Source organism: Loxodonta africana, chromosome 13 (assembly GCF_030014295.1).
Source record: "Loxodonta africana isolate mLoxAfr1 chromosome 13, mLoxAfr1.hap2, whole genome shotgun sequence".
Lineage (NCBI taxonomy): Eukaryota > Metazoa > Chordata > Mammalia > Proboscidea > Elephantidae > Loxodonta > Loxodonta africana.
Genome location: NC_087354.1, coordinates 62,664,895 through 62,680,930, shown reverse-complemented (window position 1 = coordinate 62,680,930; position 16,036 = coordinate 62,664,895). Strand labels below are relative to the sequence as shown.

General features: G+C 39.3%; 1 protein-coding gene across 4 annotated transcripts in view; it reads right to left on the bottom strand.

Moving 5' to 3' along the window:
* IL15 (interleukin 15) overlaps positions 1–2,164 on the bottom strand; it is a 94,470-nt gene extending 92,306 nt beyond the window's left edge. For 2 of the 4 annotated variants that reach the window (XM_023557158.2, XM_010597224.3), the window contains exon 1: positions 1,903–2,164. The gene's annotated coding sequence lies outside the window, so the exon portion shown is untranslated. The other 2 variants (XM_023557159.2, XM_023557160.2) reach the window with 1 other exon arrangement.
* Between the last annotated feature and the right edge of the window lie 13,872 nt (positions 2,165–16,036).

Below are 16,036 nucleotides of genomic sequence, written 5' to 3'. Positions count from 1 at the left end.
ATCTTGGTTCAAATCCCAGCTCTACCACTTTCTAGTTCTGTAACCTTATACAACTTATTTAATTACCCTATGCTTCAATTTCCTCAGGTGTAAGACATAATTCCTACCACAAAATTTACTAGGATGGTTAAAAAACAAAACAAAACACATACTTGTCATAATGTCTTAGAACTCAATTGCTAGCTATTGTTAGTATTATTTCCCATATTTCAAGTTGTTGGCCAAAAGACAATACTCTTTTTTTTTTTTAATCATTAACTAACCTTCAAAAGAAATACTCATGTAATGTGTAAAATTTAACAGTAAACTCTAGGAGAGAGAGAAAGAAAAGGGCAGTCTTCTAAGCTTCAAAACAGTTTGAATCCTCTAACCAGAGACCAGAAGTAGATGATGCCTGGCTACCACTACTGATCATTCTGACCAGAGACACGATAGAAGGTCCTGGATAGAATGGAAGAAAAAATGTGGAACAAAACTCAGATCTCTACAAAAGGGGAGACCTACTGGACCTACAGTGACTAGAGGAAATTCCGAGACTACCGCCCTAAGATAAACTTTGGACTTGAATTTGAAGCTATTTCTGCAGGTTACCTTTCAGCCAAACGATAGATTGGTTTATAAAATAAAAAAAAACATCACCAGTGAGTAAGGCGCTCCCTTAAACAATTAACTACATTCACCCAAAAGCAAAGATGAGAAGGCAAGGAGCGGAAGGCAAGCTAGATTAATGGAAACAGAACAAACAAAACGGAAATAATGAGAATGCTGACACATTGTAAAAATTGTAACCAATGGCACGTAACAATTTGTATAAAAATTATTACTCAGGAACCTAATTTGCTGTTTAAGCTTTCAACTAAAACCTAATAAAATATTACTTTTCTTCAAAAAAGAATAACCTTGATTTATACATACTTTGAATTTTTTTTTTTTTTAATGTCATTTTAAGCGCCTGGAAGTATTGAGTTACCTGCAACAGGCAGTCTCAATAACACTTGAAAAAGTTAGCTGGGTTTTCCTTTATAGTCACCTTGAGTAAGGATTGTATTTCAATACAAATAGCCTGCGTTTCTTCCAAGTTGCTCTGGCATTCCAAAAACTGCCCTTCTAAGAGATAAGTGGAAACCCTGGTGCCATAGTGGTTAAGAGCTACGGCTGCTAACCAAAATGGCTTGTCCAGGACTGGAAATTTAATAGAGATCCAGGCCTGATTGCCAAGCAGTGACCATTTCTGCAACTTATCTCTCCAGGAAGACAAGTACCCTGATCAAAAAAGAGAGGCAGTAATTTGCAAGCCAAAGTAGAGACAAAAGGCGGCGCGCTCACACACCCTGCCCGGGAAGGAGTTTGGGACCGGGCTAAGAGTGCCTGCAATACCTTTCCTGAACTTCTCGAGCTCGGCGAGGTGCAGGACGCAGCGCACCGTGCGGCCGGACTGTGTCTTCTCTGAAGCCAGCAGCTTGGAGGGGACAGCCAGGCGCACGTCCCTCCACCCTCTCTGCCTGCCGGCCCTAGAGCCAGCGGCGTTAGGGGTTCCCGGAGCTGCCTCCTGCTCCCCCGACGCAGGAATGCCGAAAGAGCGGAGCGCGCCGCCAAGCTTCTCCCCGGAGCTGCACTTGGGGGACCAATCTGTGCTGCTCCGGAAGCAGGAGGATAAAAATCTGGCGAGTAATAAAGGGTCGGGAAGGGGAAAACCTTTGCACGTATCGCAGCCCAAGACTGAAGTCGTGCCAAATGCTCCCTATAGGAGGTGGGGCGGCTGGGCCAGCAGCGGGTCGCAGGATGCGGGTGGGTCCCGCCGGAGCTGGGAGGGGCTCGGGGCGTAGGCTGTCGGGGAAAATTGCGCCGCCCTCTCAGCCACCACCACCTTCCAATTCAAAGCAAAGACGCCGAACTCCGTACCTCCATTAAGTGCGGGGTGCAGCGTGGGGAGAGCCAGCCAGCGCAGCCGGACGGACGCGGCCACCTGGCTCCCTTCCCGTAGCGTCGGGCTTAGACGGCTGCGAGCAAGTCTGCTAGGGTTCCCTGAGCACCCTGAGCCTAGGGAGTCCCCACCCACAGTGAAAAGAAAAGTGAAAGAGGAAAGAGCGCAAAGCAGAGGCGAAGAAGATAAACAGTCCCAGCAGAGGCTGGGGGAGGTGCGGGATGGCAGCGGACTTCTGGTCGACTGTCCAGGTGTCGCGGGTCCCCGCCCGTTGGACTGGGGAGCAGGTCAGGTTTTCGCTCCTGCCGGGTGTCTGGGGCCCAGAACCAGGACGGTGAGTAGGGGAAGTCAGGGAGCGCCAGCCCCGCCTCCCAAGGACGCCGGCCAGGGGTTTTGGCCCTGATCTCCTGGGGCACGTCAGAAAAGGCACAAGGAGATGGTCTTGAGCCCACTTGAAGCATCCATCCCCAGCGCCTGGCACCTCGCGGGAGGCTTCCCCATGAAGCCTGGAGACCCGGGCGCTGCGCGGGTCCAAGTCGTCCAGAGGAAAAGGACCTTGAACCCGGATAGGCAGCAGCTACTTTAGACTAGCCCCTCGGGATTACCTCGGGCCAGCACCACAGTCTGGAAGAAGTCTTACTAGAAACGTTAGAAGGCACCTGGGGTCCGGTTTTTCCTAGGCAATTTCAGGGAGGGTGAACTTGCAGGAATTAGCCTGTTTGTGGATGACTGTTCCAGTCGAGTGTAAAACACATTATACATGATCCCATTTAATGAGATCTTGAGATGTTGTTGTAGTAGCTTACAGATGGAGGAAGGGACGGAGTTCCTTTGGAACTGAGCAGTTAGCATTGCCACTGGGAATCAGCAGCAAAAACCTCAGGCCCAGTTCTGCAAGCGCTTCGGAGAACCCTGCAAGCAGTGTGAATCACTGACATGCCCTAATGGACGGTGCTTCCCCAAACTTTTCACAGCGTCATGGCACTGAGTAAACGATAAGCCTCGGTGGAGCTTAGCCAAAAAAATAAAATAAAATAAATAATAATAATAATAAATTAAGTACTTTTTTGTGTTACATAATTATAACAAAATAAAATAGAAAAAATAGTATAAGTGGTTACATATTAAATTTGCATAAAATTCCACAATCATTTCAAACATGTTAAATGAGAAATTTGAGTTTGTTTCCATAAATTTAACTTTTCTGTGCAAGGTTTTAGGAGCCCCTGGGTGGTGGAAACCCTGGTGGTGTAGTGGTTAAGAGCTACAGCTGCTAACCAAGAGGTTGGCAGTTCGGATCCACCAGGCGCCCCTTGGAAACTCTATGGGGCAGCTCTACTCTGTCCTATCGGGTCGCTATGAGTCGGAATCGACTTGATGGCAGTGGGTGTGGGGTTTTTTTTTTCGGGTGGTGGAAAAGGAGCCCTCGTGGTGAAGTGGTTAAAGCATTCTGCTACTCACCAAAAGGTGGTCAGTTGGAACCCACCAGCTGCTCTGGGAGAGAAAGAAGAGGCAGTCTGCTTCGGTAAAGATTTGCAGGGTTGGAAACACTGTGGGGCAGTTCTGCTCTGTCCTATAAGGTGGCTATGAGTTGGAATTGACTAGAAGCCAGTGGGTTTGGTTTGGGTAGTAGAAAGGTTAACCAAAACGTGGATTTAAGTCCACCTTAGAGAAAAAGTCCTGGTGATCAACTTCGGAAAAATCAGCCATTGAAAACCCTGTGGGGCACAATTCTACTGGGACACACGTGGGGTCGTCATGAGTTGGAATCTACACACTGGCAACCGGTAAGGTAATGCAAAGTTTTGTTTAAAATTATAATTACAGATAAACTTTTGACGTTAATCCCTTCAAACTCTGGATAGTCACCATCACTAAGGACAAATAAGATATAAAAGTGTAAAAAAATTTTACACCCATTCAAAATTTTACCATAGTTGGGAATGATGTTCAAAGAAATAAAACAATCTTTCTTTTCTGCCTATGACAATGTAGAATTTTCTTGTGATGATGACAATGGATTCCAAATGCAATCACACTTTTTCATAGCAGTATGCCGAAGCTCTGGTTTGACAATGCACTGAGCCTGCATTGTGAAAGCAGGCCTGCAGCTCACTTAGATTCCATCACAAGGGCATACCAGCCATGGAAGGACTGAAGTATGCATATGTGTGATGACAGCTTAGAGACAGACAACTGTGGAGCTCTTAGGCTCCTGCCATGCAAAGTCCCCCTGCACTTCCTCTAGCCCCCTTATAAATGTGTGCTCTTCAGCTGGCAGCCAAAGCGGCTGTCCAAGGAATAAGGCACCTCACTGGCCTCACTCAGCACAGCCTAACAGAGCTACCTATTGCCTCTGACTGAGAACACCCCAACACATGCCAGATCCTGCTCCTCTTTGGTCATCCAGGAGCTCTGAGGAAGGCTCTCTCAGCTGGAGCTCACTAGCCTGTGGGCTCCAGGACCTTGTCAGCTGTCGATTGGGCTGAAGGGTATCCCTGTCTGACAGCATACTTTTTGCACATTGAGGCCACCATGAAACTTCTGAGGTACTGGAGAGGTGCCACAACACTCTCGGAAACTAATGGGAGCTTTCATAACACTGAGCTTTAAAGTATACCCTCTGTACGGAAGAATAATAAACTGGTCTACAAATAGTGCTGAGCGTATAATACATGCAAGGCCTGGTACAAGATGGGCTGAATGATACCTAAAGCGTTTATTGAGTTTAGGGAGATAAAATAACAACAAAAAAATGAAGCTGTAGAGTTTTATAGCTGTAAGATATGCCTTGCTCTACTACTTGCTTCCCAAATATGTAGGTCAAATTTGTTTTCTTGATTACAGAAAGGAAGTATTTTTGAATTAAGTATATGAGTGCCTGCAGTTAAAATAAGTTGGGTTTGCGGCATAATCTGTTTCTGTTGCATTGTGCTCAAACAGAAAAGTCTAATGTATGCAACTTGTATTTTCAGTTGCCACAGGCTGCTTGGCAAGATACTGAAAATTACTCACACCAGTGAACAAGTAAATTCTACTGTATAAATTAAAAAGCAAAGACCAAGATTGATGAAATAATTTGAACCTGCCTTAAATAAGATTAGAGTGCGGGAAAAGGAAAAGATTAACTAAACCTCACAGAGGTAACCGTAATATTAATCTTTCTTTGAATTAAAAAAAAAAAATTAACTCTAAAACCATAGTTTGATGAACTTTTAATATTTAGAATTTTACTGCAAAGACAATGTTTGCCAGATAGGCTGTTTTCTTTAAAATAAATTACTAATATTTTCCGTGGCTTTGCAACTATGTGGAAGAAGTTGAAAGTTAGAGTTCAAAGTCCGTGATCGTGGCCTTCTTTATGGTCCTCATACTATCAAACCAGAGCTCTGGTGGCACAGTAGTTAAGAGTTCAGCTGCTAAACAAAAGGTTGGCAGTTTGAATCTACCAGCCACTCCTTGGAAAGTCTATGGGGCAGTTCTACTCTGTCCTAAAGGATCGTGCTGATTCAGAATTGATTTGTTGGCAATGGGTTTGGCTTGGTTTGGGGTAAGATCAAACCACAAGCCAAGAACAAGTTGATCTTCTGTCTTTGAAAAACATGGCCTGAAACCCCTCCAGTTTCCATTTTGGTTAAAGTGTGCCTAAAATGCAAACTTACATCAAGTTTGTCCCACACTTAAATTTTTTTTTTGTGGTCCTGACCATAGAGGAACACTCTTCCTCTTGAAAATTACTGAGTTCCCAAGAGTCTCCTATGATGCTGATTTTTCAAAGGTACGGTAACACTAGCTAACATATCTCTAGCTCCTGCAATGTGTTTCCAATGCTGTGCTAAGCACAAATATTAACTTATTGAATCCTCACAATGATACTACAAGATAGGAACTATTATTATGTCCATTCCACAGATAAACTGAGGCCTAGACAGATTAACCAACTTGCCTAAGATTACATGGCATGGAATGGTCCAGCAAGGATTTGAACTCTGGTAGTCTGATGGGCCAGAGTTCCTATATGGCATAAATGGTTAAGTGCTTGATTACCAGCCAAAAGATTGGCGGTTTGAACCCACCCAGAGGTGCCTCAGAAGAAAGGCCAGGTGATCTACTTTGGAAAAATCAGTCATTGAAAACCTCATGAAGCATATAGTTCTACTCCAGCACACATGGGGCCACGAGGAGTTGGAATGGACTCGAAGACAACTAAGAACAACAAGAAGTCTGACTGCAGAACACACCCCTACCCTCCGTTGCCTCTAAATTCACAACCACCTTCCACTGCTTCTGAAAAAAGAAGGGTTCAAAGGGAAAGAAGCCATGGACTCTCAGGCAGTAGCTCTCAGTCCAATTACGTTTGCTCCGGGGGGGTTTTAGTCACCATCAGGACGGAAACACACCAGTTCCCTTGGATTTCTATTTCTGTTCACATGGTGTTTCTATAAGGAAGCTGCCTTGGGTATTGCAGCCCCACTACAACACCTAGGTTATTTGAATAAAGTGACAAAAGGCTGGAAGAGTGCAGCTGCAGATTTGAAACAGTGTAAGGTACCACATAGGAGCCCTGGTGGTGTAGCGGCTAAGCACTCAGCTGCTAACTAAAAGGTTAGTGGTTCAAACCCACCAACCGCATTGGGAGGAAGATGTGGCAGTCTGCTTCCATAAAGATTTACAGCCTTGGAAATCCTAGGTTCAGTTCTACTCTGTCCTGTAGGGTCACTCTGAGTCAGAATCAACTGAACGGCAATGGGTTTGAGTATGTGTTTTGTTTTTGTTTTTTAAAGTACCACTTAGCTGACAGATTCTGGCATGTTTTTAATAGAGATGAGTGATTTTGTTTGAACTGATATGCCTGAGTGTATCCAAGGCAAAGAAGGAGAAAAAACATCCATTTCAAACTAAAGATGAGTTAAAAACAAATAATGACAGACTCACTTCTGACTATACTGAAAAGTACATGCAAACTTAAATGTGTTGATTACTTGGTTGAGGAAAACCATCTGCCGGTAAGTGGATTCTGACTCATAGTGACCCCATATGTGTATGAACTATGCTTCATAACATTTTCAATGGAAGATTTTTCAGAAGTAGATCGTTAGGCCTTTTTTTCTGAGGTGCTTCTTGGTAGGAGAGAGGGTTTAAATAGAATTAAAGGATAATTTAATGTGTTAACAATACTATCATGAACAGTCTTTTAAAGGTTACTTCTCAATCAAAATCTAGTTCAAAAAACCATAATTACCTTACTAAGATGTCTAACGTGAGGGTGCATAATAAGTATCTGCAATGTAAAAATATATCTTGTCATCATTTATTTCAATGATAAATTGTAAAAAGAAATTTTACTTTTCATCGCACATATATGCTGACACATAACAAATACACATTTCTTGATCTAGTTCTGTGATTTAAATCTATGCATTTTTTGCAACAAAAGGGTGTAAACCAGAGTGAATACCAATAGTACATAGGCATAAGCATTCAAAATTAAATTGCCATGGATTTTGATCCTGTACCTGGCAAATAGTAGGCCCTCAATAAGTGTTTGTTGAATTGTTTTTTTAAAAAAAATAATTTCACCTGTTGTTTCATAGATTTAAATCCTTACTAGAACCAAAATCTGAGAACTTTTATATACATATGTGTGTTTATATGTAGATATTATATATATAATCTAAATATACATACCCATATATATATATACACACACATATATGTATATGATAGCTGTTTGCAAGTATCATGGGATAAGTTGCATAACCTCATTCTATGGTTGATATGTATATTTAATCCTACAGTCACTTGTTATTGAATTTTTAAGCTTTCTTCAAAACAAATATCAAAGTAAATCTCCAGAAGCACTCTGAAATATATCAACTATATCAATAGAAAGCTTATAAAAATTGGTTGAAATAACATTTTTATGGTAATTATTGTGTGGAAAATTATCTTGATGCAATACCAAAAACCAAACCCATTGCCATCAAGTCCATTCCAACTCATAGAAACCCTACAGGACAGAGTAGAACACGTCATAAGAGTTTTATACATCCCATTAGTTTTCTTATCCTATGTAAAAGACTGAACTGTCCTCTAAGGATACAGTGGAGCCCATGGATGGTGCAAATGGTTAACATCAGCTGCTAACTGGAAGTGTTGGAAATTGGAGTCCACCCAGAGGCACCTTTGAAGAAAGGTCTGGCAATCCGTTTCTGAAAAGTCAGCATTGAAAACTCTATGGAGCAAAGTTCTACTCTGATACATACGTGATTCCTATGAGTAAGAATCAATGACAGCCGGTTTTTAAAAATTATACAGAGAAGTCATAGTATATAGTAATTCTTCATGAAAATTTGTTTTATTTCTTTGAGACTGGTATGCTTTTGGCTCTGTTCTGTTTATAAAATTTTCTCCTGCATCAAGTTTGATGTCCTCAACCAAGAGCTATTTTGACCTGTAACACGAGTGCTCTAGTTCTGAAGCTGTATTCTTCGCACATATTTCACTCAGATTTGACTCCATCTTGGATCTCAAGAACTCCCTGGAATGAGGCTGAATCTGCTATGTCCCTGTTGTGGGTTGAATTGTGTCCCCCAAAAATGTGTATCAACTTGGCTAGTCCATGATTTCCAGTTCTTTGTGATTATCCACTATTTTGTTATCTGATATAATTTTCCTATGTGTTGTAAATCCTACCTTTATGATGTTCATGAGGTGGGATTATCGGCTGTTATGTTAATGAGGCAGGACCCAATCTACAAGATTAAGTTGTGTTTTTAAGCCAATTTCTTTTGAGATATAAACGAGAGAAGGGAGCAGAGAGAAATGGGGACCTCATATCACCAAGAAAACAGTGCCAGGAGCAGAGAGTATTCTTTGGACCCAAGCAAACTTCCTGCACTGAGAAGCTCCAGATGAGAGGAAGATTGACGACAAGGACCTTTGTCCAGAGCTGACACAGAGAAGGCCTTCCCAGCTAGCAGCCCGAATTTGAACTCCTAGCCTCCTAAACTGTGAGAGAATAAACTTCTGTTTGATAAAGCCATCCACTTGTGGTGTTTCTGTTATAGCAACACTCGATAACTAAGACAGCCATGATTCCCAGTATTGTGTGATTGGCCACCATTTTGTTATCTGATGTGATTTTCCTAAATGTTGTAAATCCTACCTCTATGATGTTAATGAGGCAGGGTAAGAGGCAGTTATGTTAACAAGGTAGGACTCAATCTATAAGATTAGGTCGTATCTATAGTCAATCTTTTTTGAGATATAAAAGAGAGAATCTAGCAGAGAGACGGGAGACCTCATATCATCAAAAAACAACAGCCAGGAGAATAGCACATCCTTCAGACCCAGGGTTCCTGCTCTGAGAATCTTCTTGACCAGGGAAGATTGATGACAAGGACCTTCCCCAAGAGCGAACAGAGAGAGAAAGCCTTTCCTTGGAGCTGGCACCCTGAATTCAGACATCCAGCTTCCCAGACCGTGAAAGAATAAATCTCTCTTTGTTAAAGCCATCCACTTGTGGTATTTCTGTTATTGCAGCATTAGATTACTAAGACACTCCCTGTGGGGACTTAATGTATATATTTATTGACTCAGTCCTGAGGCACTTTTTTCTATCTTCTACCCATACATTATATTCTAACCATGCCTTATGTCCAAGGTGTAAATAAGAATGAAGTGTTAACAATTTCCCAAGGTATGTTCTCAAAATGGAAACCCTGGTGGCATAGTGATTAAGGGCTACGGCTGCTAACCAAGAGGTCAGCAGTTTGAATCCGCAAGGCCCTCACTGGAAACTCTATCCAGCAGTTCTACTCTGTCCTATAGGGTCCTTTGAGTCAGAATCAACTCAACGGCAGTGGGTTGGGTAGGTTCTCAAAATTTTCCAAATTAAACAACACTCTTCTAAATAAACCATGGATCAAAGAAGAAATCACAAGGGAAATGATAAAACTGAGAAAAAGAAAACATCAAAATATGAGAGATTCAGCTAAAATAGTTCTTACAAATTACACATATAAATATTTATATTAATAATAAAATATCTTAAAATCAATAGAATAAGCTTCCACTCTAAAAAGCTAGAAAAAGAGTAAAACACACTCAAAATAAAAAGAAGGAAACAGTAAAGATAAGAGCTGAAATGACAGAGAAAAATCAATGAAAATAAAAGTGGTTCATTTGAAAAGATCAATAAAATTAATAAATATTTTTTCTAGACTGATTTAAAAAGTGACAAAATACAAATTATGTATTATCACTGGAGTCTCCGGTAGTGAAAATCATTAATGTCCTCTGTTGTGTTGGTGGTTAAAGTCAACCCGGAGGTGCCTTGGAAAAAAAGCCTGGTGATCTACTGCCAAAAAAAACCAGCCATTGAAAGCCCTATGAAGCACAGTTCTACCCTAACATTCATGGGGTTGCTATAAGCAGAATCAACTCAATGACAACTTACACTATAAGCACAAAAGGATAATAAGGAATATTAAAAGCAACTTTATGGTAATAAATTTGACAATTCAGCAAAATTAGACAAATTGTTTGAAAGCCATAAAAATACAAAAGGTAACACAAAAAGAAATAGAATATCTATATTGGTCTATATCTATTATAGAAACCTAATTCATAATTAAAATCTTTCACACAAAGAAAACTCCAGGCCCAGGTGGCTTCATTAAAATTCTATTAAACAATTAAGAAAGGAATAATATCAATCTTATATAAACTCTCTAAGAAAGTATCAGAGGAGGTAATACTTCCCAATTTATTTTCTGAAGCCAGACGTACCCTGCAAAAACGAAAGATATAACATGAAAAGAAATGTACAAATGAATATCTCTTTTGAACATAGCACGGCAATTTTTAACAAGATAATAAATTAGTACACCAATGTATCAAAAGGATAATACAACAGGAATCACTAGGGTTTATCCACGTAATGCAAGGTTGATTTAAATTTGAATGCCAATTAAGGTAATCCTCTATAGTAATTGAATAAAAGAGAAAAGCTTTCTGATTATTTCAATATTTGGAGAAAAAGCATTTGGAAAAATTCAATACTCAGCCATGATAAAACCTCTCAGCACACTACACACAGGAGGAAACTCAACCTGAGAAAGGGCATCTACAAAAATTATACAACTAATATCTTACTTGGTGGTCAAAGATGAATGCATTACCCCTAAAATCGTCTATGAGACAAGAATGTCCTCTTTGATTACTTCCATTCAATTTGGTACTAAGGGTCCTATACAGTGCAATAAAATGAGAAAAGAAATAAAAACCATAAAGATTAAAAAGAAATACACAAAACTGAATTGGTTTGCAGACGATCCAATTATGTAGGCAATCCTGAGGAACCTACTAAAATTTTTATGGAACTATAAATGAATTTAACAGGGCCAAGAGATACAAGATAAATACACAAACATAAATTATATTTTGTGTATAAGCAAGTGTGATATTAATTATATTGTTTGATAATTTTGCCATTTTGTTAAATCACATTTCTTTGGAATGGGCACAAATATGGATCTCTTTCAATCAGTTGGCCAGGTAGCTGTCTTCCAAATTTCTTGACATAGACAAGTGACCACTTCCAGCACTTCATCCTTGTGTTGAAACATCTCAGTTGGTATTCCATCAATTCCTGGAGCCCTGTCTTTTGTCAATGCCTTCAGTGCAGCCTGCACTTCTTCCTTCAGTACCAAAAATGAAATGGGATCCTTAATCATTGCTATCCTAGTCATTAGTTAGCTGAAATGCACTGGTATAGGCCCTTTTGAATCAGACAATCATATGGTCTAATACCTGGGGAGTGACAAATTGAAGAGAAATGGCTTCACATTCATTGTCAAAAAGAACATTTCAGGATCTATCCTGAAGTACAACACTATCAATAATAAGACGATATCCATACACCTACAAGAAAGACATGCTAATATGACTACAATTAAAATTTTTGCACCAACCATAAAGGCCGAAGATGAAGAAATTGAAGATTTTTACCAACTTCTGCAGTCCAAAATTGATCAAATATGCAATCAAGATACCTTGACAATGACTGCTGATTGGAATGCAAAAGTTGGAAACCAAGAAGAAGGAACAGTAGTTGAAAAAATATGGTCTTGGTGATAGAAACGATACTGGAAATCGCATGATAGAATTTTGCAAGAACAATAACTTATTTGTTGGAATTGGGTTTTTCCAACAACATAAACAGTGACTATACATGTGGACCTCACTGAATGGTATACACAGGAATTAATTGACTCCATCTGTGAAAGAGATGATGGAGAAGCTCAATATCATCAGTCAGGGGCCAACTGTAGAACAGACCATCAATTTTTCTTAGGCAAGTTCAAGTTGAAGCTGAAGAAAATTAGAATAAGTCCACAAGAGCCAAAGTACAACCTTGATTATATCCCACCCAAATTTAGAGACCATCTCAAGAATGGATTTGACCCACTGAACACTAATCACTAAAGACCAGAGGAGTTGTGAAATGATATTAAGGACATAATACATGTAGAAAGCAAGAAGTCATTAAAAAGACAGGAAAGAAAAAAAGGACCAAATTGGATGTCAGAACCAAAAAAAAAAAAAAAAAAAACCCAGTGCCATCGAGTCGATTCCAACTCATAGCAACCCTATAGGACAGAGTAGAACTGCCCCATAGAGTATCCAAGGAGCACCTGGCGGACTCGAACTGCCTACCCTTTGGTTAGCAGCCATAGCACTTAACCTCTACACCACCAGGGTTTCCTGGATGTTAGAAGAGACTCTGAAACTTGCTCTTGAACATAGAAGAGCTAAAGAGAAAGGAAGAAATGATAAAGTAGGATGGCTGAAAGGAAGATTTCAAAGTACGTCTCGAGAAGACAAAGTATTACAATGAAACATGTAAAGACCTGGAGATAGAAAACCAAAAGGGAAGAAGATGCTCAGCATTTCTCAAGGAGAAAGAATTGAAGAAAAAATTCCATCCTTGAATTGCAATATTGAAGGATTCTGTGGGGAAAATGCTAGAGGGCAACGGAAGCGTCAAAAGAAGATGGAAATAATACACAGAGTTATTGTACCAAAAAGAGTCGATCAACGTTCAGCCATTTCAGGGGGTAGCATATCATGATGGAAAACTGAGGATGATTTAAATCAGGGCTCAGCAAACTACAACCTGCAGCTAGCTGCCTGTTTTTGTTTTAAAAATACAGCCACATCCATTTGTTTACATGTGACTAAGGTTGCTTTTACAGCGGAAAAGCTGCAACAGAGGATACATATCTTAGCAAAGCCTAAAGTATTTACTACCTGGCCCTTTACAGAAAAAGTTTGCTAATCCCTAATTTAAATGATTGGAGAAATATACCATCTTCATGAATTTGAAGATTTGACATTGTTAAAATATAAAGTTTCCCCCAATTTAGCTATAAATACACTCCCAGAAGACTTTCTTGTACAACTTGACGAGCTGATTCTAAAATTGACATGCAAATGCAAAATACCTAGAATAAGCAAAATAATTTTAAGAAAAATAAAGCTGGAGGACTCATGCTGCTAGATACCAAGACTTGCTATAAAGCTTTAATAATCAAAGCAGTGTGGTCATGGTATAGACAGGTCAATGAAACAGAACAGAGAGCTTAGAAATAAACCCACACACATATGGCCAATTGGTTTTGATAATTATTCAAAGTAAGAAAATAAAAGTATAATCCTTACAACAAATTATCCTGCAGCAACTGAATTTCCTTATGGAAGAAAATTATTTTCAATTTCCTGACTCACATCATACATTAAAATTAACTCAAGATTTTTGATATATCTAAATGTAAACACTAAAACTATAAAACTTCTAGAAAAAAGCATAGGAGAAAATCTTCACATACTTAAAGTAGGTGGAGGCTCCTTGGCCAGGACACAAAAAGTAATATACATGAAAAAAAAATTGATATAACTGAACTTCATCAAAATGTAAACTGTTTCTCTCTCTTTAAGATTTCAAATGACTACTAGTATACTGAAAGTTCTGAGGAGTCTCACAATTAAAATTTCTGAAACTTATTGGTCAAAGAACCATTCTTTGGTAGAACAAGTTAATCTCTTAGAAAAATTGTACTTCCAGAAAACATTCTTGCAGGGTGTTGTTGACAGATCACTTTCTTTTGAAATAAACTCCATTACCAATTCTAACTGGAGGAGAACTATACAAATAATTGTTTTTGCCATGGAAAGTGCTCTGTGAGTGAGTCACTTACATTTTACTATGATGTTTTTAATGTTGAGGACTCACAAATATTTCTCTATGGCAATACTCATCATTTTAAACTAATATTTTGTGGTGACTGTAATTTTGTAATGGTGGTATATAATAGTTAACTGTTCCCTTACTAGTAGTTGGAAACCCTGGTGGTATAGTAGTTAAGTGCTAGAGCTGCTGACCAAAAGGTTGGCAGTTTGAATCCATCAGGTACTCCTTGGAAACTCTACGGGTCAGTTCTACTTTGTCCTATAGGGTCCCCATCAGGTGGAATTGACTCGACAGCAACGGGTTTGGTTTGGTTTTTGGTTTACAAGTAGTTATTTACAACATTTTTTTTTAATTAAAATTAAGAAGCCCTCTTATAAAAAAATTTAGCTGGAGGATCTGAAATTAAAACTTAAGTCATACTCACACTGGCTAAAATAGTCTAAGAAACATTGCCAGGAAGACCCCTTAGTCCTACACAGAAACTCACTCTAATATTTTTGTTTTATGTTGAGAGAAACTGGAGCATAGAGAAAGTAGGTGATTCACGTCTAATAACAAATCCAAGTCATGGCAGAGCTGGAAGCAGGGTTTTAAGAAGTAACAGAAATATCACTGGAAATCCCCAGCTGCTGATGTTAAGAAATTAGAATAGACATTAATGATTAAGTTCCAAAACATCCCAAATTAAGCCAGCATCAGTCCTGTGTAAGAAAGGGATGTTAATTAACAGCTGTTAATGAAACAAACCAGATAAATAACCGCTCATATGCAATTGAAACAGCAAAGCAAATTTTTAGGTAAGTTAATATAATATATTTTTGGGCTATTGTCCAAAACACTGGACAGGAAATGTACTATATTTAAAGAAAGCATATCAGGGTTACTGCTGATTGTATAATATCAGAAACTTACACAAATGTTGAAGGCTCATTTCCTTGAAAAACGGTTTTCAAAGTGAAAGGCTGGCATTTTTGTCCTATTTGAAACGTAAGTAAGAAATGAAGTTATTAGCACAGAAAGAAAAATCTTATATATACAAAGTTGACTTTTACATTCAAACAAAGTGGAGAAGTTTTGGAAACAGGCATTCGTGGTATTTGAGTAGACTTTCATTCATACATGCATAATTAATTATGGGTATGCAAATTGTGTGGAAGGAGCCATGGTGGTACAGTGGTTAAACTTGGCTGCTAACTAAAATGTTCACAGTTAAATTCCACTAGCTGCTCTGCAGGAAAAAGATGTGGAAGGCTCCTTCCATAAAGATTTACAGCCTTACAAACTCTATGGGGAGTACTACTCTGTCCTTTAGGGTTGCTCTTAGTTGGAATCAACTTGACGGCAATGGGCTTACACTCCTTTATGTTTTCTATTTACAAATATTCTTGTTTTCCTCTTATTTTGTTTTTTCATGGTATGCTGCTGGCTTAAACTAAGTTTCTTTGGTTTGGAAATTTCATACCACATTTCTGTTCTTCTAGTGGTTATATTTTTTCTATATTTATTAAGGTATAGTTTACATGAAAGTCAGGTCCAAAGATCATGTGAGTGCAGTTTTGAGATATGTACATACTTCTGTACACTGCACCCCTATCAAGATTTCCATCACCTAAGAAAGTTCACTGGGGCACTTTTTCAATATCAACCACTTAGAAACTAACACTATTCTGATTTCTAATACCACAAATTACTACAACTACCCACTGCCATCAAGCCAATGCCAACTCATAGTGACCCTATAGGACAGAGTAGAACTGCCCCACATGGCTTCCAAGGAGCAGCTGGTGGATTTGAACTACCAACTCTTGGTTAGCAGCCAAGTTCTCAACCACTGTGCCACCAGGGCTCCAATACCA